At 45.9% G+C, this 23,206-nt stretch overlaps 1 protein-coding gene and 1 long non-coding RNA gene across 2 annotated transcripts in view; one reads left to right on the top strand and one right to left on the bottom strand.

Annotated features, from left to right (window-relative positions):
• Positions 1 to 23,206, bottom strand: part of SLC14A2 (solute carrier family 14 member 2) — a 508,248-nt gene that overhangs the window by 103,642 nt on the left and 381,400 nt on the right. The window lies entirely within an intron of this gene.
• On the top strand, positions 9,606 to 22,706 carry LOC133237692 (uncharacterized). The gene is made up of 2 exons (XR_009733304.1): positions 9,606 to 10,101; positions 21,167 to 22,706. It is a non-coding gene; the product is annotated as an uncharacterized LOC133237692 (long non-coding RNA).

Here is a 23,206-nt window from a genome sequence, read left to right as displayed (position 1 = left end):
ATGGAAGAATAAATGTCTGGGCAAGTTCTGGAAAGAGGAAAGGGTTATGTCTGGAAGAAAGGAGCATTTGTTTCTGGAGGGGTTAAAGGCTGACAGAGATGGGAGGACACTGACTGTGTGTGTGTGCATCTCTGTGTAGGTGTGTGTGTATGTGTGTGCATCTTTGCATAGAGAGTGTGTGTGTGTATGTGTGGATCTCTGTGTAGGTGTGTGTATATGTGTGCATCTCTGTATAGAGTGTGTGTGTGTATGTGTGGATCTCTGTGTAGGTGTGTGTGTGTGTGTGGCCTGGGGAAGGATGGCAGGTGGACGCCTGGAAGGAGCCTGTTCTGACAGGTGTGACCGCTGCCAAGGGCAGTGGAGTCAGGGTGGTGGTGAGCCATGAAATCCATGTGCAGGAGTCTCACTTTGGTAGCAAGACTTGGGCTATAGAATTCTTGGCTTGTTTCCTGGAGTTCCAGAATTTAGAACTAGAAGACATCTGGTTCAGCCTCCAGCCTATCAGGCTAGTAAATATTAACTCACATTTTTACAAGGAAGAGACTCATAAGGTGCCAAGAGTTATGAGGGGCCTGGTATCACAGACCCCACTCTCCCCGGTTCACCCATCTGTCCTGACTTCTTCTCTTGGCAGAAGTAATAACCCATCCAGGAGAGAGAAGAGAGGAGGAGGGGAGGAATGGTATGGCAAGCGGGCCCTTGCAATCCTCATGATAAAATGAGGACCGAAGAAAGCTAGGTGGGCCCGCCATGAAGCTGGTGCGGGAGACCCGAAGTACTGCTGTCCGATTGGAGGAGGACATGGGCTGTTTAAACGCTGCTTTCCCTTCACCCCAGAATCCCTTGAGTCTCATAGCTAATGCCCAACATTCTATGATATACCTTATATTTCAATCCCTCATTGCTATAGCACACCCCTAAAGCTCTGCATCATTGAGTCCTCTAGCCCAGTACCCTGCGCTGGAGTCTGTACCATGGTAGCAAATAATCTATGCCATCCTTCTGGCCCCACTGCCCTGACTGTTCTAAATCCTGTAGCCCTGCAGTCTATCCTACCAGCTTCCTCTGCTCTGGTATTCAAGGTCCTTCTTTAAATCACATTTTAAAAAAGTAAACAACACTGAGCATTCATCAGTTGAGGAGCTCCTGCAGGTGCTTTTTTCTTTTTTGTCTTCTCCATTGGTCAGTCATAGTTCCGGAGATTTTTTATTGAAGGAGCTTAGGGGCGACAGCCTGGCTGGGAAGGGGCGGTGTTAAAATCCTCAAGTAGCATGTGCAGAACAAGTCCAGCATTATTCTTTAGGTCGAATACTAGAGAACAATAAAAATAGCAAACTTTTCTAAAACTTTTCTAAAACTCCTTTTGCCTAAGATTGAAGAAACGCCCGTGTGCTAAGTTGCTTCAGTCGTGTCCGACTCTTTGCTACCCTACCAGGATCCTCTGTCCGTAGGATTCTCCAGGCAACAATACTGGAGTGGGGATCTTCCTGATCCAGGGATTGAACCCACACCCTTTATGTCTCCTGCATTGCCAGGCAGATTCTTTACCACCAGGGCCACCTGGGAAGCCCTGAGGAAATGCCTAGTCACTGTATTTAAGAACATTATTCTTAGGGCTTTATTGTTAGTAATAGGATTATTATTTGGACTGGCTGAGGGGGTGGTGTAGGAGATGATGGAGAAGCTAAATGCTACGCAGCGCCACCACACTGGCAGGGTGCCAAGCAGTTCTTCCGTATCCACCCTGTTTGGTAAGTCATCACTGCCCACACATGCTTATTGAGCACTTGAAATACGGCTAGTCCAAATTGAGGTATGTTGTAAATGTAAAATGTATACTGAGTCTCAAAGACTTTGTACATAAGAATGTGATATTTTTCATTAATAATTTTTAATGTTGATTACATGTTGAAATGATACTACTTTAGATATATTAGGCTAAATTAAAAATATGTTATTAAAATTAGTTAGAACTATTACTTTAAAAGATGTAATACACTAAAATTTTTAAAACATTTTCTTAGTAAAAAATTTTAAATGCTGTATGTGACACACTCATTGGAAAGACTGATGCTGAAGCTGAAGCTCCAATAGTTTGGCCCCCTGATGCAAAGAACTGACATTGGAAAAGACCCTGATGCTGGGAAAGACTGAAGGCAGGAGGGGAAGCAGACAACAGAGGATGAGATGGTTGGATGGCATCACTGACTTGAGGGACATGAGTTTGAGCAAGCTCCGGGAGTTGGTGATGGACGGGGAAGCCTGGCGTGCTGCAGTCCATGGGGTTGCAAAGAGTCAGACACGACTGAGAGACTGAACTGACTGAATGTGACACACATCAATGGCTCATGATTTGTTTTATGGAACAGTGCTGATTTAGAACCCTGGATCTTTTATCGTTTGATGATGCTGGTTCCAGAGGTACCCTTGGACTCTATCAGTTTGAAGAACAGATCTGGGAAGTATCTGATTTATTACCAACGTTGCTTGAAGGAAGGAATAGCTTCACCTTATTGCCTCCCTACTCTGTGCCTGTGTGTTGCCCCAGGAATGACACTCACAGGGACGCTGACGACCACACAGGTTGAGATCTGGGGGCGCAAGGATCCAAGCCCAGCTCTGCTGGACCAGCCATCCACTGGGCCCCCTGCCCCTTACCAGGCCACGATGCCCTGTCTCCCTTTGTCAGAGAGAGCCGGATGGAGGAGGCCAGGGGTCAAGTGCTGCCCCCTTTCTGCTCTAAAATGCCTGTTTCTCTTGGCTAAGGGAGGCCTTCAGAGCTCTCAGGCACAATACTGCGTGTTTGGGCTGTAAAGCAAAGCCCTGGGGACTAGGTTCCACCTTCCAGTCTCTGGCCCAGGCTTGGTGGCTGCGGGAATCAACCTCCTGCATCTGCTTCTCAAAATGTGGCGTGGGGTGGGGTGCCCAGGTTCACAGGGAGCTGTGTTTATGGCGTTCTGCCTCCAGATGGAAAGGAAACTGGTTCCATTTGATATCCTGATGTGTGGCGTAGGCGACAGGACATCAGAATATTTAGACATGCAGACAGTTGGCTGAGTTTTTGTTTACTGTACAGGCATTTAGAGACTCAGATTGAGATGAGAAGGAGAGGAAAGATTGAAAGAGTATCTGGTGTGATCCTCTCATTTTACATGTCAAATAAATGGAAGCAGAAATGCTAAAGGTCTGTCCAACCTCGCCAGCAAGAAGGTGGAAACTGCCACACTGGGCCAGTGTCCCTTGGCCAGCAGCTTCCTTTCAAGATGTGGGAGAGGCATTGGTGCTGACCGTTCCTGACCCCAGTGATTCCACATACTCAATCACCGCCCCTGCCGGGGATGTAGAGACTCCGGAATCTGTTCCTGCAGGTCCCTGGCTGTTGCCAGCTACTGCAAAGATTTCAGTCAGAGGCTTCTCATGGCCCCAAAGACTCTGCACCTTCCCCAGGTGTCCCAGGGCCTGAGACTGGAAGCTTGGGAATCTGTTGGCTCTCCCGACAGGCGGCAGGAGGACTAGTCTGGGTCACAGCTGTGAAGTCAGTGAAATGGCTTTGGCCCTCCCAGCTGCCTCCCGTGCGCGTGCCTTTTGGGGGATGTCTCCGTTGGTGGAGGGAAGCAGTCAGGTGAATAGCCTGCAGCCTTACTGCTCAAGTGCCTCCATGGCCCAGCAGCAGCACCTGTTAGAACTGTGGACCCCCAGCTCCTCCACAAACATGCTGAAGAACCAGCATTTCAGCAAGACTGCTAGGGAATTTGTGTGCTCAGTACAGTTTGTGAAGCCCAGGCTTAGAATCTTAGTGACTTAATTCATTGCCGCACTCAGAGGGTACTTACATAACAAAAGGGTAAGGCGAGAGTGAACTGTTTGTTTCAAAAAGTATACCTCCATCGGTAGGTGAGAAGGGTAGGTGAGAAGAGGGGAAGTAAAGACCTTAGTGTCATTGGTAATTAGGTCTGCGCTTTTGTATGGGGAAGGTGGGGTGGGGTGGGGTGGGGAGGGTAGTGGGTCATTTGAGAGCTTAGGCTCTGGAGCCTGATTGCTGAGGTTCAAATACTGACTCAGTGACTATGTCAGCTAAGTGATCTTAGTCCCTAATGAGACCTTGGGCAATTTGCCCCAGTTTTCTCATCTGCAAAATGGGGATGATAGTATTACTATATCATCTATTCATTAGGAGGAAATGATTTAACTCTTGCAAGCCCTTAGAGCAGTACTTCAGCACACTGTACATGCTTGCTGTGCCGTGCTCAGTCGCTTCAGTTGTATCCGACTCTGCAACTCCATGGACTACAGCCCACCAGGCTCCTTTGTCCATGGAATTTTCCAGGCAGGAATACTGGAGTGGGTTGCCACCTCCTACTCCAGGGGATCTTCCCAACCCAGGGATCGAACCCGTGTCTCCTGCATTGGCAGGAGGATTCTTACCAGTGAGCCTCCTAGGAAGCCACCATACGTGCTTAATTAAAGTCAATTTTTATTCTGATCATTTCCATGCCTGAAGTCAATCCTGACAGCTGGGTCAGAGATGTTCTGCCCAGAGTATGACATTCCTATTTTAGGGACAACTGCTTGGATGACAAGTGATCATGATGTTTTGTACCCTTCCATTCTACAGGTCTGGACTTCGGTCCCTGGGGTGCCAAGGCCTGAGGAAGAAGGGCCCCACTTGGCTTTCTGCAAGGCAAACTCCACACACACACACACACACACACACACACACACACATGTGAACTGCCATTGCCATGTCCTGGGGCAGTTTCCAGAAAACAAAACCAAGTCACCTCCAGGGAGTCCTCACCCTGTTTTGTTTGAAAATAAACATGTAATAGTTTATGATGTGAATTATAGTTCAATAGGAAATGAACTAAGAGTGTCCAATTCCTTTAGGATGGGTCATTTCGTAGCTGAGGGGAGTCTGGGCCTGTGAGTTCTTGCAAAAAACCATGTCAGCAGCTCTGATTGGAGGCAGAGAGAGCTGGGGCTCAAGGCAAACTTCTCTGCCTGGTCTGTGCTGGGAGGTGGAGAGAACTCAGGAGCCCTGGGGTTTTAATTTGCCAAACCTCAGGCAAATCCTTCTCTCTCCCTCTATCCTGGGCCCTTCAGCTGTAAAACAAGGGAATGGAAGCTAACAGTATCCCCTGGTTTAGCTGAAGTTTCCTGTGCTCTAAAAAGTCATCTTGACAGCTCACTGGTGACAGTGGGGTGGTCAGCAACTTGACAGGTAGGGGAGTCAGGGTGACACCCCTCTCTGAGAGGAGTCAAACCTTTCCAAAGTTGGGTGCTGCTGGGGTCTGGAGGAGCTCCCACGACCTCCACACCCGCCAAGTGTGCAGCCTCTTTAGGATTCCCAGCACCGCTACGCTTTCCTCAACAGAGCCTCTGGGCCCCCACCCTGCCCCAGCCTGGCCACTTCCCCCTTCTTCAGCAAGTTAACCAAATTCTCTCTTCATGGACAGTTCAATGGAAAGTTAGTCTGAAACGACAGTATATCATATTTCATGAATTTAATAGGGTTTTCATGATTTTACAAAGTGCCTCCACCAGACACTCGCAGCTGGAGGCGGCTCAGCGGGAGGCTGAAGCCCTGCATCTGGGTTTTTCAACTCTTGCCAAAATCCATTGAATTTGATCCGGAATGACTATGAATCTTTGGAATGTACAGTCCCTTTTCTCTTGCCTTATCCAAATAAAAAGGGGGAGGGGGAGGGTGGTGCTGAGAAATATCCTAAGAGAATTCCATATGGAAACACTAAACGTGCATTATAAAGGATTTCCTATAAACAAAATCACGGTCAGAGATGTTGAACCCTCCCCATGTTTAAAACAAAGGGCTCTTGTGTGTGTGTTTGTGTGCACTTTCTAACATACACACGTATTCATGGGGTACCCTGGCCGTCCCCCGTTCTCCCTAGCTAACTCTCTTCTTTTCCATCTCCCCTGCCCCCAGACTAGCCCCAAACTCCTAACAAGAACAAACTTTAATCGTTCTGTGCAGTAAATCCCCTACAAATAAATATCCAGGGCAACTTCAAACGCGCTTAATTGGAAGCACATGGGAAGAACTCCCCAGTCCTGGCCAAGGCTGCAGGGCTGTAATTTAATGTTATGATCTGCCAGAAATATGCGCCATAATGAGCAGAGTTTGGGTTTCCTTTCTGTGTATCAGAAAACTGCAGGTTTGAGTTTTTTCACGTTCTTTTTTTCTCATTTGCTCTGCTTTTGTTCAGTCATCAAACTTCACATTTAACATCCCCCCATCAACCCCAAAAGAAAAAAGACAACCGCAATCTAAACAAGCCTTCCTCTCCCTTTAACCTCTCCCCGCAACTCCCTTGCTTCAAACTGTGCATGACTGTTCTGTCTTTCCCTCTGCTGTAAAAGAATTATGGCTTAGGGTTTATGGGATTTAAAAAAAAAATGTGTTCAATCACCAGGATGGGAGAAATGAGGCTAAACCACCTCTGGACCCTCTAATGGTTTTATCATAGAATTATAGCTGGAATGGGCTGGCAGGAACTTTGAGAGGTCGTGCAGTCCATCCCCCGGGCTCCACACTGCTTTATCTCCAGCACTGAGGTCCGTGGGTAGCCGCCTCTCCTCAGGGATCACCCAGAGAGGAGTTTGTGTAACACTCTCTGGAAACTGAGCCACATCCCTAAGCTTACAGTATAGGAAGTGTTTCACAGGTCCTATGAAAGTCACATGACCTAAGGCCATTTCTCTTCATCGCATCCTTAGGAAGTGGAAGACTTTTCCATGTCATTTTTGGGAAGACTTCATTTGGGAGAATGCCTCCAGCCAAGAGGGTAGGAGCAACTCCTAGGGGTTTCAAAGAGAGGAAACCCAATGCCAAGTTCCCTTTGCACAGAACTGCTGAATATCAGGCTTCAAAGGAAATTCAGGGGCCATCCAGTCCAACTGTGCCTGAAGATCTGGGGTCTTCTTGGTGGTGCCCAGGCCCTTCTAGCAACTGGAAGCCCACTGTCCCCTCAGCCAGTTTCTTCTCCTTTGTGACAGTTCTCATGATCAGATAGCTGTCTCTCCTATTGAGCCCAGATTCATATTTTCTTTCTTTGCCTTTGCTGGGCTTCATTCTGTTCTCTGAAGCTACATGGAAGAATTCAAATTCCTCTGAATGACAGTCATATTCCTATCATATCATTATCATATTCATATCATGTCATTACCATATTCATATTATATTATTATCATATTTACATCATAACATATTCATCCCAACTTTTCCCTTTCCAAGAACTAAGAAAGGACCAACTCAGCTTTTCAGTTACTCTGCCCCTCTCCCACCTCCCCAATTTAATATATAGTCTATACCACTCAGCAGAATCTCGGTCTTTGTTTATTCTACCTACAAAATCGGGGTAATTCTGTCATTTGTTCCTACTGCCTAGAATGGCTGTGAGGATTGCCTTGAGATGGAATATTGTTTCTGTTGCACTTTTCTTCAGCGCTAACACAGTTGGCTGGTGAGAGTGAGCCATTTTCTCCTCAGCATTTTCAGTTGTCTTTCCTAGCTGTGTGGCTCTGGGCCAGCCGCTCTACCTCTCTGGGGGTTAGTTTCTTCCTCTGGAAAATCAAAGAGCTGGATTAAATGACTTCCAAGATTCCTTTTGGTTCAACAGGCTCACAAGGGCAGGTGTTGACACCAACTGAAGCCAACGCCCTAGAAGCTTTTACATCTTTGATCCTACTGCCTTCTGCTCATCTATCAACTGGTGAATTAATGAGGAGTACTAAACCAAGTTAAAGAAGATATGGCTCTTGTCTGCTGGGAACCTACCTTCTGGTTCATGAGACAAGAGATACACAGAGGACAGAACCAGAGGACAGGGCAAGACATCTTATAACCAGGTGGGTGCCAGAAAGAGTATCCTGGAAGGGGGTTCCCATTCCCAGGGCTGACACACTGGTAAAAGCAGCTGGTTGTGTGGTGGTATGCTACAGGCCCAGTGTTCTCAGTAGCAGTTAAGGGCCTGTGTTTGTGAGTGTATAATTAAAAATAAAGCAGAATAAGAATATTTTTCTATACCATTACTCTCAGTCATGCACAATCTATGACAGGCTCTTAAAGCAGTAGATAAAGGGGCACAATTATAGCTGGCATTTAATCTCTACTGCTTTCCATAATCTGAACCGTGCCCCACCAATCCCTGCCTGGGGGCCCCACCCCTTACCTGGGAATCTGTGGTCTGTGGGAGCCCCGTTTATTTCACAGAGGATGGTAGCCAACGCTTGCTAACCACTGACACATGATTGAAGGACAGAGGGAAGAGACCTGTGGGTCTGAAGACAAAGCAAATCCTCAAAGGATGGACTCAAAGCTTGCGCCAGGCTGGGGTAGGGGTGGGGAGTGCAGCCAGCCAGGGCCTGGTCCAAGCCCCCATCGTGCCTTTGGATACTGCCATTTTGCTTCCTCTTGTTCCCTTACAGAATATGCTCCACGAGGCAGCCAGAAGAAACATTTGAAAACAAATTAGATCATGCTGCTTCTCTGCTCTGGATCTTTCAATCACTTTCCAAAGTACTGGGAACGATATCCTAACCCACGTTTATGCCTCTCAGGTTTATGAGAACCAGCTTCCCACTATCTTTCCTACCTAACTTCCCGCCTCCTCTCCTTTTGTGCTCCGCTCCTTAACCACACAGCATTCTCCATCCTGCCTACGCCAGCCAGGCACACTCCTGCTTCAGGGCCTTTGCATAGGCCGTTCCCAGATACGTGACTCACTCCTTGTTTTCTCAGGGTCTTTACAAGGTAGCCTTCCCTGATCACTGCATCTAGGGCAGCATTCCCTGCCATTCTCTCCCTAACTCTCACATCACCTTTTTCCATAGTATTATTACTACCTAACAGCCTTCCAGGCTCCTCCGTCCATGGGATTTTCCAGGCAAGAGTACTGGAGTGGGGTGCCATTGCCTTCCCCACCTAATAGTGTACTATCATCATATTTGTCTATTGTCTCTCTCTGTCACAAGAGGGAAGGGAACTTTGTCTTGTTTGTGTCACTAGATGGGCCCTTTCATTCTAGTGCTAAGGGAAATGTCCAGAGAGGTAAAAGGACTAGTCCACAGCGTGTTTCTGAGGGACCCAAGAGAAGAGCTCAAGCCATCCAGTCTCCAACCTGTGCATCTCTTATTAAGGCCTGCTGATTTTGATCTGAATATTTCAGCATTTAACGTTTTCCAGAGCATTTCCCACAAACATCATTTTGTCCTATATGCAGAAACCTGCTGCCAGATTCTCAGTGTCAGCTTACAGAAGCGTAAAGCGAACTTCAGAGATGAAGGGATTTTCTGAAAGTCACAGGGAGCTAGGGCTGGAACCCAGGGCCCACAGCGTCCGCTGGCCAGGGCTTCAGAGCTGCAGAACTCGCCTTTCAAAGAAGGAGGCCTGGCATTGTCATTGTCCCCGCGTCCCCCCACCCCGCACCGCGGTAACCCGCCGCCCCCTTGCTAATCGACAGGTGCGTTTCTGAGCACTTCCATTCACATCTGGCTTCTGAGAAATCCAGCCCCCTCCCCCAGGATCCGCACTCTCCAGTAGAAGCAGCCCGGGCCGGGGCGTGGCGGGGAGAAGAGGGCAGAGGGGTTGCGGGGAGCGGGGGTGGAGGGCTGGGGAGGGGGAGGGCCATTTCTGATGCTAAATTGGCCCGCGGAGCGGAGGAGGGTGCAGCTGGGTTCATTAGCTGCCTTCAGTCTCGCGCATTGAAAGCTGGAAGGAATGTGTGGTAATTAATAAGCACTCGGGCTCCCAAGGGAGCAGTCCTGTGGGTGAGAGGAGGCAGTGAGGTCCTGTTAAGGTGCAGCAGATCTGGCTCCCTCTGAAATTAATCCAGCCCGCGGGACAAGCACCGCTTCTGCCCGAGTTGTAAAAGGACAACGCCATTTTAAAAATCATCCCCATCGAAAAATCCTAAAATGGCAGGATGTCCCCGTCACCCTGTCTCTGTGTCGCTTTGACTCCGATTTGAGACGGGCGCTGTCAGCGCCGGTGGTGGCCGGTCACGTGCAAGGTCCGAGGGGAGGTGTCCTGCAGTATAAAATAACGCTGGCATTCTGCAGACTCTGTGTGAAACCCAGAAGGTAAAATATCTTAGTAATGATCTTTTATAAGGATTGGACGTTGAAGTAATATTTTGGATATATTGAGTTAAAAATATTAAGGTTAATTTTGGCTGTTTCTTTTTAACAATTTTAAAGGGACTACTAGAAAATTTTAAAATGACATACATGGCTTGCATTCATTCAGCCGTCCCCGGAACTGGCTCATGCCAGCGCGGGAGAATCAACTGTGAGCCTTTCCTCCCAACTCTGTGCTTAGTGAGGTCAGGTTAGCGTCTTGAAATTAGTATGGGTGGGATTTTTAACACTAAAATTGGCAGAGTGCTAGAAATTAGGATTTTTTAAGAGCTGGTTTATCAACACACCACTCCTCACATTATATTTCCCTGTTAGTTCTATTCTGGGTGTTTTGTTTAAGATTTCCTTTCTGGGTATGCAGGTTGCATGTGGGAGTTTTGTGTGCTTTCCTCTGTCTCTTTTCCCTAGTGCCTATATTCTTATTTTTATTTATTCATTCATCCACAATCATTGAATAAGCACTGTGCATAAGGTACTGTTTTAGACCATAGAGATTTATGATGAATAAGTCACAGTCCTGCTCCAGGGAGCACTCAGGATCTAGTGGGAATGAGAACAGAAGTTGGGGCAAACTGCTGTGGCAGTGGTGCTGCTGTTGAGTTGCTAAGTTCTGTCCGACTCTTTTCTGACCCCGTGGACCGTAGCCCATCAGGCTCCTCTGTCCATAGGATTTCAGCAGTGGTGAAGGTGAGGTCAAATGAATAGGACAACCTACAGAGTATGGGCAAAGGTGAGACACAGGGGCAGGCAAGGCTTCAGAGAGGAAGGGTTATTTGAGCAGGGTCTTCAAGGATGAATAGGAGTTTGTCAGGAGAGAATCTGGGAAAGATCATTCCACCTTGGGATCACCACAGCGTGGGATACAGGACAGAGGAGTGATGTTAGATAAGACTGGAAGAGAATTTTGGAACACAAAGAAGAAGCCTTTGTGAAACATGCAAAAAAACCTCAGATAGATTTTCTCTTTTCCTTCCTTCTCCGCTTCCCCAATGTCTCTTTCTAATAATGGAAAATTGGAATGTAGAGCTTTTATCCTTTCAAGCCCTTCTCCCAGGGGTCAGGGATTCCATGAAGGAGATAAGGCTTTTCATGCCAAAGCCTGGGCGGAGTGATGAGGAGATCAGCCTGGACCCCTCATATGGCAGTGGATTCAGAGACTCTGTGTGCGGAGTTTGGGGTGCTCCATGTCATTATTTGGAGTGTTCCTAAGGAGGTGGATGCCTTTGGAACCAAAGGTGTGTCACTGAGATGAAGAGTGAACATGAAATAAGCTCGCTGCCTATTGGTGCCAGTGGCAGAGTGATGCTACAGCAAAGGGTACTGAAGAGTGTGGCCAGAGGCTTGATGTTTGTAGTAGGAAAACCATCCCCTCGTTTTGACCTCAATTTTCTCATCTCTAAAATGTTTAAGTCATATTCGATTCTGTGTTTCAACACTTATCATAGTTGTTGATTATTTTATGTCTCTTCTTCATGGGTTTTAAGAATATTTTCTATTTCCCATAAATAAACCCTAATTTACTTTTTGTTGATGTGGTTTTGGTCGGTAGAGCATAAGGAAAAAAAGCTTTCTCCTCTCTGGTCCAGTATCGTTTCTTTCCTCGCTTGTCAGGGGTTGTCTCAGTCTCTATTCTTAGATCAGGGGCTATTTAGATGCTAGAGGCAGAGACTCAGCTACCTAGACCAGGTGCCCAGGGTGAGCCCTTCTTTTCATCATCTCTCCGTGACTAAGGGTTCGTGAAACTTCAGAAACCAGTGGGCCAAACGCAAAGGTTTTCTGGGCTGGACGGGGTGGTGCGTGCTCTGTCTGACCATTTCTTTTTTGCATCTGTAGCTCACTCATCACCACTCTGCCCACTTCTGTCAGAAGGTACCCCTTCATGACAGATTTGTCTCGCTTTTTTCTCTCTGCTCTAGAGTCATCCTTGGGGAGTCCGAGGACAGAGTTCCACTGGATGAGGGAGGCTCCGTTCTTCCAGCATGGCTCTCCTCTGGCCACCTGTCAGACAGCTCTCAAGAGCCCTCCTTCTCCTCATCCTGATGGCATGATCACTTGCCCCAGCCCCCAGCTCCAGAGACAGCTCCTGTTTCCTCTCTGACTCAATTCCTTCAAGTTCTTTTTGTGAAATCTCCCTAGTCTCGAGCCTGTACCCCACCCCCCACCCTTCGCTGATCACCTATAGACATTTGCTGTGGGTCCTCGCCTGCTCCTTCAGGTCTGCATCTTGTCCTCCAAAGCACACAGTAGGTCTGGGAGTATGGGGACCCTGTGGAGAGAGGGGCAGGAGGAGATGCCTGCCGGCTGGCAAATAAACCCCAGGACAAGTTTCCAGCTTGTTGGCACCTTCCCTGCTTTGTCTGTAAGATGGGAATAATATTCCCTGTTCTCTTTCACAGAGAATTTTTTGGAGGATCAAAGTGGACAATAAAAAACAGGATTTGGAGGGCTTAATGAGCGACCAGGAAGTAGGTGGAACTGAGGTGCCCCTTCCAGGCCTTGATTTCTGAACCCTCAGTGATGGATCGATTACGTGTCATGACAGTAGTTCCGGTGATGTTTCCCTAACGCTATTTCTCTGATAAACATACAAACAGGAAAACTCGGCCATCAGTCTGTCTGGAACCGAGCATGATTAGTTAAAAAAGAAGGGAAGACTCAGGGTGGTAGCAGTTACAGAAGCTGTTTTCAAACATGTCAGGGGCTGTCTGGTGGTAGATGCTGGCTTAATGGAGCTGGAAGGTGGGAGGAGTCTGTAAACATGCAGAAGCGGGCGGAGAGCTCAGGGAGGAAGTTTCTAAGTAGAGCTGTCCCATGGGTCATGGGCTGTGGGCACCAAAGGACCCTTCAGAAGTACTTGCGAAGGGGTTGCTTATTCCCCAGACAGATGTGAAAATGAGGGCAGCTTCTCTGGAGTACAGGAGCAGCTCAGACCGTGGTTCTCTTTGTGCTACTCAGACCTTAGACTGGATAGCTGTCCTGGAGGCTAAGGCAGGATGCAGCGGCCCACACTGACTGCTTTGGTGCTGAGCCCTCCTCCACCACTCTGTTAGCGGAACTGAGTCTAAGAGAAGACGTACCACCTGCCCCAGGTGTACGGCAGAGCCAGAGTTCAAACTTGGTCTCTCTGACTCAGAGCAGGTGCTGGTGTGTCTTCTGGCCACCACCAGTAAAGTGAATGTGAAAGTTGCTCCATCGTGTCCAACTCTTTGCCACCCCATAGCCTATTCAGTCCATGGAATTCTCTAGGCCAGATTACTGGAATGGGTAGCCTTTCCCTTCTCCAGGGGATCTTCCCAACCCAGGTCTCCCGCATTGCAGGCGGATTCTTTACCAGCTGAGCCATGAGTGGCGTGCTAATTCTCTCTTCTCCTTCAGTCCCTGGCTCTCCTTCCTCTTGTGAAGCCTACCTCTTACAAGTGCTGCTTCTCAGCTCCCTCTCTTAGCCCCCTGCTGCCCGAGGCTCTGCGCTATGGCCTCTCTACTTAGCTTGGATCCTGAGCTGGCTCATCCCAGGGTGTCTCCCCTGAGGACCCTGGACCCCTTGCTCCCCTGTCAGCCCATGCCTGTCCTTCAGCCCTGCAGCCCTGTCTTACGGTATGGGGCTCTTTGGGGATGTTGGCACACTCATGGCCCGTGCCTATCAGGTGGCTGATCCTCTGGGTCCCTAGCCCTCCTGCCCTCTGTTCTCAGCTCCCTTCCTTATTCCCAAAGTGCCCATTCAAACAGTCGCTGTTCTTTTCATCCCCCCCACACCCAGCTCTACCCTCCCTGCCCAGGGCAGAAGGATGACCCTTCATGAACACTTTATCCCCTCCTGGCTCTGCTGTGACTCTGGCTCATGTCTTCTGGTTTCCTTCATGACTGAACGCCTCCCTGTTGCCAGCAGACGTCTTCCAGGTCTGATCTCATGGCTCTGCCTAAAGATTGAGGTATATTGTGACCTCTTCATACTCCACCACGATCTATTCCCCAGCATCAATATCCCAACATGCTGTCTTACACATCACACACTCTGGTTTCGGGACACACCTCAGGGCTCCACAAACTCACCATCTCTTTTCACAGCTCCATACTTCTGTACATGCTCCTCCCTCCATCAGCCCTCCATGTGGTCCACATGCTCTCTCTCTCTGGCACCGTTTCCTTTCGTTACAAAGATTTTCCTAGTTCCCCCAAAGCAAAATTAGCTGCTCCTTTTTACATTTCCTACAGGCTTCAGTTTATACCTCCAGGACTTTGCACTGTGTTTCCCCCACTAATCCATAAGCACCTTGAGGGCAGGGGTGGGTCTTATTTGTCCTTGTAGCTCTAGTGCCTGTGGCAGGCCTGGTGCAGAGTTAGTGCCTGGCCCATGCCTAGTAAATGAGTGGGTAAGTCACTTGCTTCCACACTGCTGACGTGGAAGCGGCAGGCATGGCAATGACATATACGGAGCAACAGCAAACCCACAACCATGAAAGCTGGTTTCCCCCTTTTCTTTTTGAAGGAGACATAATTTTAAAACATTTGAAAATAACCATAACTGAGAAAACCATTTATGGAGGGGGACGTAATTTCCCTACTGTGTAAACATCCCTGTCAATGTGAACACCAGAATGTGTCTTAGATCATCACTACCATGCCAACCCATTGATAAGAAAAAGGAAACTCCCATGAATATGTTTATCCCTTGCATAAAGTCGTATATTTTTTCAAAGACCTCCGTATGTGTGATCTCACTTGATCTTCATATCCTCCATGAGGTTGATTGCAAAAATGGCTCTAATTTTCCATCTTTCTCTGGACATGTGCCCTCTATAAAGAGCCTTTGCAGCTCTTCCTACAGTGGCAGAATCCACTTCCTTATCCCAGGGATCTGTGTTGGCCTCGAGACTTGCTTTGGCCAGTAGGACTTTTGGAAGTGACATCATGCTAAATATGAGTTTAGGCCACCAAATGCCTTGCAGCTTCTTCGCGATCTGTTGGACTCCTGTGACTATCATGGGATAAGTGTAGGCTGGTCTTCTAGAGATTAAGAGCCACCTGATTCATCCTAGTGAAGACCGCTGCCACATGAACAAAGCCCACCGAAGCCAACTCTCCACATGCTAGCAGGCCCATGAGCAGGGCCGTCCTAGACCCAAGGCAAGCTCAGTTTGTGAGCTAAACTGTTTTTTTATGCCTGTAAGTTTGGGGTAGTTTATTATGTAGCACTAGCTAGTTGATAACACTCCCTGTGAGAGAAGTAGGACAGGAATGGCAGTTATAGGTGGGGAGGCTTGATGATCCAAAACTCCAGTTCCTAATTCAGTGCTGTTTCCACAATGGTTTTCAATAATTGGTTGATCACAGAGTCCTTCCTTCAAGTAAAATTGTATGGAGTCCCAATATGGAAAACTAGTCAACAGAACACTCTTTCTATTGAAGCTGGTCCAGGGCCCTAAATATACTGTTTATTTACATTGTGGCCCAGTGTAATATATATAAGATACTTAGATTTGGCTTTGAAACAGTTGGTGGCATTCAGGGCAAGCAGAATATGTGGTTTATGGTTGGCAATAACCTCAATCTAGTGGGAGGAAAACAGATCAAGCCTGAAATGATGATGAACAGTATTAAAAGTGACCTGTACATGTTGAGCTTGGTAGTAGAAGTTCTGGATCCTCAGAGTGCAGTAGCTGTGATAGTGGTTGACTGAGGGTGTTCAGAAAAGGGGTCATGGAAAAGGTGGATTGAAAAGGAGGATAAGATGTTAATGAGTGAAGGAGAGAAAGAGCCTTTTTAGGGTGGAAAATGATATAGCTCCAGGGAGGGAAGGAGCATTATTTTTTGCGGGACAGATCAGGAGGTTTGGTTCACAGAGTTAAAGGGGCTGCTGGGCCTTGGAAGGGAGCGAGTTAACCATGGAAATGGGACAGTGTCAGAGAAGTCCTTTAAGACCCATGTCTTCCATGAAACCCTCAAAGACTAGTTTATCTTATATCTGAACTTCATGTCCTGCAATAAGTGTTTCATGACTTTTCTCCTACTCTCGAGTGCATGTTCCTGAAGGGCAGAGCTGGCTTCCTCTTTTCTTGATGTCATCCTTACGGTTGACTATCTCCTGGGAGAGTTGATACTTGTACACTGAGCACCTGATGAACTTCACTGTGTCAGGTTCCTATAACTCACAGCATTGGGATCACAATTCCTCTCCTGGACTCCTGCTTAAGGAAGTCCTGAAGATTATTCTAATCACAACAGTCGGCCTAGCTCTGTGGTTGGGGAAATGTGATTCTAATAGAGAGAGAGAATTGGATTTCATAGCTTTTAAGTCTCTGACTTCTGGATTGTATGGAATGGGGGAAAGGACCTACTAGCCATTAATGCTATGGAGACTATTATGGGAGATATGCTAGTTTTAAACACGTTCGCCAGTTCTTCGGCAATCCTTCCATCAAAAGGTAGCTCTTGTTTGCAAATATTTTCTTCCAGTCTATAGGTTGTCTTTTTGTTTTATTTATGGTTTCCTTTGCTATGCAAAAGACTTTAAGTTTGATTAAGTCTCATTTGTTTATTTTTGCTTTTATTCTATTGCCTTGGGAAACTGACCTAAGAAAATGGTATGATTTATGTCAGAGAATGTTTTGCCAACATTCTCTTCTAGGAATTTTATGGTGTCATGCCTTACATTTAAGTCTTTGGTCATTAAGAATTATTTACAATAGCCAAGACGTGGAAGCAACCTAAATGTCCGTTGACAGATGGGCAGGTAAAGGAGACATAGTATATGTAAACATGCATATACATATACATGTGTGTGTGTGTGTGTATACATACGCACATACATGTACCATGTCTATATATGAATATTACTCAGCCATAAAAAGGAATGAATAAGGCCATTTGCAGCAACATGAATGAGTCCAGAGAATATTATACAAAGTGAAAAAAGTCAAAAAGAGAAAGACAAACACCATAGAATACCATTCATATGTGGAATCTAAACTGTGGTACAGATGAACTTATTTATGAAACAGGAACAGACTCACAGAAACAAAGAACAGACTTGTGGTTGCCAAGGGGAGGGGAGGTGGAGGAGGGCTGGATTGGGAGTGTGAGATTAGCAGAGGCAAACCATTGTATAGAGAGTGAATACAAAACAAGGTCCTACTGTTTAGCACAGGAAACTATTCAATAGCCTGTAATGCACCACAATAGGAAAGAAAACAAAGTGCTTCAGGTTTATATACACATGTATGGACACCAGAAATTAACACAACATTGCAAACAAACTATACTTCAATAAAAAATAAATTTTAAAAATGGTGACGCTTATTCTCTTCCTCTTGATTATGGGCTGGCCTTTGTGACTTGCTTCTTATACACAGAAAGTGACAAGTGATACTGACTTTTGAAGCCAGTTCAGAAAAGGCAGTACAGCTTCTGCCTAGCTCTCTGTAGCTTTGGATTTGCATGTTTGGAGCCCTGAGCCACCATGTATATCACCCCTATTTTTTATTTTCTGTATTTTAATGCTTTGCTGACACCAAAGGGACTGTCCCTCCAAAATGAGTTAATTCCTAGAGAGAGCAAGGAACTCACCTGGGAGCACATCCTTCTTATGCAAACTAGCTGATACAGATAGAGTCCACGTCCCCAGTCACCTCCTATATTGGGCTTTCACATTCTGGGCCATTATTCATCTGCTCTGATCATCTCAGGGCCAGATACCAGACAACTAGGGATAGCTCGCATGCCCATGAGCCTGACGAGATTATTTAAACTAGCCAGTCTTAAGGCTGCTTCCTCTGCTCCACCATTTCCTCCCATAGAAATGCAGTAAAGGTTCTCACCTACATTCCACCCTACCCCACCCCCTAACTGACCCTGGTGCTTCCCCGTGTGGCTCTCTGTGGTGTAGTATGCCTCTTTCTCTTGGGATCTGTGAATTTACTAAACTGTCTTTTCAGTGGAAAGTGTCTCCTGATCCCACTATACCTCAATAACTATAAAACCTAGATTTTAAAAGACCATGTAAGAAGTCTGGGCATACTGAAGCCACCATACCGGAGGGGCCACATGTAGAGATGACACAGGGGAGGAAGGAGCTGCTCAAGGAGCCCCAGGTGATGTTGGAGCCTTTTTTAACCCCAGTGCTGGATATGTGTGGGATCCTGTGAGAAGACCCCTGCTCCAGCCATCTTTTGATCGCAACCTCATAGAAGACACCTAGCAAGAACTGCCACTGAATTCCCAGAACTGTGAGAGATAATTCTAATGAGTGACTTATTACTTGGTATCACTAAGTTTGGATGGTTTGTTACAGAGTCAAAGGTATCTGAAACAGGAGGGATGACCAAAGTCATGGTTCTGTTGATTTCATTTCTGTTCGCTCTGGCTGTCGAATCACTGTTCATGCCTTTTAGGATAATTTAATTCCTGAAGTTTGAAATTCTTCTTCAAATTGAAATTCTTCAATTCTTGCTTCTTCAAAGCAAGATTCTGTAGACTGACCCTACCCGCCACCCAGGGCAGTTAGTAATAGCCCTCTTGTATCGCTTGGTGCAATGCCTTAAAGAAAACATCTAAAACTATTTAGAAATATTTCTAGGGGCACCAGGATGAAATTCAGAGCTCAGCATGGCCAATCAGAAAAAAAGAAGAGGGGAGAAAATAAAAACGAGACAAACCAGGCTTTCAAAGAAAATTGAGGATCTGGAGAGCCTTCAAGTCTTTTGATTTATATTTAAACATTTCTCAAGATTGAAGTCTTGATTAGCCTAGTCCTCTCAAGTTCTGCCCCAGCCCTGATTTATGGGAAGGCCAAGCCGAAGCAAAATGAAAGCAAAATGAGATATTCTTTAAAATTACCTTGGAGCACTTGAAGGAGGGCACAAGTGTAACGTGGAGATTAAAAAGGAAGTGATGAGATGGGCTTCTGAAACCCTTGATCTGCAGACGTCTGGAGTGTAGGGAGGGGGGCTTATGAGTGATGGGCTACAATCGCTGCAGGTGAGACCCCTGCAGGATGCTTTGTTTGGCTTGGCTCCCTGTAGACTGAGCTCTCTCCATCAAAGAGTGGCTCTGAGAGCCCAGGCTGGCATTATGATTTGGTGACCCTTCCTTCATTAGCTGGAAGGGAGAAACTTCTAGCACAGAGAGAATGACAGATGTGTGAAGGGAGGAGATGGATTGGCTGTGGAATGTTAACAGTAGAAATCAAACCCACAGCATCTCAGAGGCTGAATCACCTTTAGACCCAGGCAAGAGGAGGCTTTGATCCAGGCTCCCTACTCTACCCCTCTCCCAGCCGCCTTCCACCTGGGCAAGAAACCTAGGGACCACAAAGACATGCTCACAGTAGCTGACTGTCTAGACTTCACCCTGGGTATCTAGGATCTGTAATTTCCTGACTAAATGGTTCCAAGCCCACTGCCAGGGGCTGCATGGGCTTCCTCTTTGGTTCATTCTTCTGAAAACAGACCAGGTGCTGTGTGTACCTTAAGACTTGAGGGTTGGACTGGTGGTGGCTATTTAGAGGAGGAGGAGCTGGGACACATGGTCTGGCAAGTTCACATGCACGTGCACAAGGACCTTAAAATGTGGACAAAGCCAAGGGTGGAAAGAAGAAAGTGGTGTTGGCTGGACCCCGGACCCTATACCTTCCCAGGCTCTGGTACAGAAAACTGAGTATTCTAAAGTCAAACTTGGTTTTCCAGGTTGATATAAAGATATATTTGGATGGAGGAGGAGGGGATACATTTAATTTGCACTTGTTATCTTGATTTATCACTCTTGCCTATGTAGCCATATGGCATACATGGGCCTTCGTATGCACTCTCGCCCCAGCCTGCAGATGTTAGGAGAGGGCATGAGCAAAGGGCAGAGACAGAGCGTGACTTTGGTCTGTTGCGTTGACCACAGGGAGCTCAGCCTTTGACCAGCCTTCTCCCTTGAGGGTAGGATGGTATTTGTGTGATGGTATTGCTTTCAACTTTAATCTCTCTCACATGTCTTCTCAGCTCAAGAGTCAGCCATGGCTCCTCTCCTTTATGGGAAGAGCCCTGAAGATCTGTGGAACATTCTGGATTTACTCTGCTGTCTGAAACCTACCTTCTACAACTATCTTTTTTGCTTCCATGGACCTTCTGTGTGCTAGTAAAAACTTCACTACTTCTCCCTACCCTCCTCTACCACACACACACACACACACACACACACACACACACACGGGTGAGCAGGTTCCTTGCTCTCAGTTTACTCACAACACCTTCTTTCTCAAATACCATTCCTCTTGTTCTTCATCCATTCAAATCCTACCCATTTTTAAAGATCTTGTTCAAGTTGAACTTCTTAAACTTTGTTTATCCATTAATTCCTTCATTGAATGACTCATCAGTAAGACCCTGGCATTTCTACATGCTCTTCAAAGTTTCTTAGTTATATATTTTGTATCTGAAGCTGCATAGCATATTTCTCATGAGTGGGAACTCTCTGTTGGGTCACTTTCACATTCCACTCATTGGTCACAGAGGATAATGGTAAAGAGTTGATATGTGGCAAAGATCTATTGATTAAGTAATAAGCAGATTGATGGAGCAATCAGTTGGTTAGCCACAAACCTCCCTCCCACATAAAGGAATTTGCAAAGAGCTTGGATAGTCTGGCTTCCATTCTCTCCTTGCCATTTTTTTTTTTAATCATTCTAGTTAATCACATTAGTTTATTTCTATTTCTAAATCACACTAGTTTATTTCTCTTCCATTATGTATCTATCATAGATAGATCTATCCACTATGTATCTATCATGCTGGGATTTATTTCAACCTTTTTGAACATATTGATATTTTGACTTGAAGTCTTAATGAGAATGATTTCTTTATTACAAATTTGAGTTTTTATTTGCAATTTATAACAAATTACTCTCATAGACAAGCATATGTTGAAATAAATAGGCTCAGTAATTTATTATTTCTTATTATTTCCACATGACTTTGGTTTATATTTCTAACAGAATCCCTATTTCTATCTTTTTTTTTTCTTTTAGGAAATATATAAAAACAGTTGTTCTTGAAAGGGTGACCCCTGGACCAGTACCATCATTATTACTAGATCTTCTATTTGAGCAAGCCCTTCAGGTGATTTTTATGTATGCTAAAGTTTGAGAACCACTTTATTAGTTGACCCCTTCATGGATCACTTCCTTGTCGTGGTGAAGGGACTTGCATAACTCAATGAAGCTCGGGCCAAGCCTGGTAGGGCCACCCAAGATGGACGGGTCATAGTGGACAGTTCTGACAAAATGTAGTCCAGTGGAGGAGGGAATGGCTATCCAATATTCTTCCCATGAGAACCCCATGAGCCGTGTAAAAAGGCAAAAAGATATCACACTGAAAAATGAGGCCCCCCACCCCGCACTCCCAGGTCAGAAGGTGTTCAGTATGCCACAGAAGAAGAGTGGAGGAAAATTACTACTAGCTCCAGAAAGAATGAAGTGGCCAGGCCAAAGTGGAAACAACACTCAGTTGTGGATATATCTGGTGATGAAAGTAAAATCCAATGCTGTAAAGAACACTTTTGCATAAGAACCTGGAATGTTAGGTCCATAAATCAAGGCAAATTGGACTTGGTCAAGCAGGAGATGGCAAGAGTAAACATCAACATCTTAGGAATCGATGAACTAAAGGTGAATTTAATTCAGATGATCATTATATATACTACTGTGGACAAGAATCCCTTAGAAGAAATGGATACCACTCTAATGGCAGAAAGCAAAGAGGAACTAAATAGCCTCTTGACAAGGGGGAAAGAAGAAAGTGAAAAATCTGGCTTAAAACTCAATATTAAAAAACTAAAATCATGGCATCTGGTCCCATCACATCATGGCAAATAGAGGGGGAAAAGTTGGAAGCAATGACATATTTCCTCTTTGTGGGCTCTAAAATTGCTGCAGATGGTGACTGTAGCCATGATATTAGAAGACAGTTGCTTCTTGGAAGGAAAGCTATGGCAAATCTAGGCCGTGTATTGAAAAGCAAAGACATCACTTTGCTGACCAAGGTCTGTAGAGTCAAAGCTATGGTTTTTCCAGTAGTCATGTACAGATGTGAGAGTTGGATCATAAAGAAGGCAGGATGCTAAAGAATTGATGCATTCAAAATGTGGTGCTGGAGAAGACTCTTGAGAATCCCTTGAACAGCAAGGAGATCAAACCAGTTGATCTTAAAGGAAATCAATCCTGAATACTCATTGGAAGGACTGATGCTAAAGCTGAAGCTCCAATATTTTGGCCACTTGATGTCAACAGCCAACTCATTGGAAAAAACCCTGATGCTGGGAAGGATTGAAGCAGAAAGAAAAGAGAGTGACAAAGGATGAGATGGCTGAATGGCATCACCAATTCAGTGGGCGTGAAGTTGGCAAACTCTGGGAGATGGTGAGGGATAGGGAGGCCTGACGTGCTGCAGTCCATGGGATCGCAAAGAGTTGGACACAACTTGGCGACTAGTTGAAAAAAAGCACTGAGCTGGCAGTGGAGACTCTGAATTTTGGCTCTGCCTCTTTTATTAAAAGCCTGTGTGACTCACTCTAAGTCTTAATTTCCTCATGCCAGCTTTTCTGTCTGTCTTAGTGTCTTTGGGGATAAAGATGGACTATTCTCATTTTAGTTTTTTGTACTGGCAACATGGTGAAAATAACAATGATATTTACTTCACAGGATTTTTAAAGATCAAATAGTTCATTGCATGCACACTCTTGCAGGATTCTTTCTAAAATCCCTAGAATTATCAAGGGAGCTCAGATTCTCAATATTCTACACTGGATTGCACAATCAAGGAACCTTGGTTTCTACCATATGTAGGTGTTACAGCCCACTGGGGAGTGCACAGTCACTTGGCCGTATAGTGTATTCGAGGTGTTGGAATAAATGGTACATGTGATGGATAATAAGCTTAGAAGAGGAAGCAGCTTCTGAGAGTTGGCATGGTCACACAGAATGCTGCATATAAAATATGGGTTTTGAGTTGGGTCTTAAAGATAAGCTGTGGAGAGACAGATAGTGGAGAAGGGCACTTTTGATTAGTTT

Source organism: Bos javanicus, chromosome 24 (assembly GCF_032452875.1).
Source record: "Bos javanicus breed banteng chromosome 24, ARS-OSU_banteng_1.0, whole genome shotgun sequence".
NCBI classification, from domain to species: Eukaryota; Metazoa; Chordata; class Mammalia; order Artiodactyla; family Bovidae; genus Bos; species Bos javanicus.
This window is presented reverse-complemented; position numbering and strand designations above follow the sequence as displayed.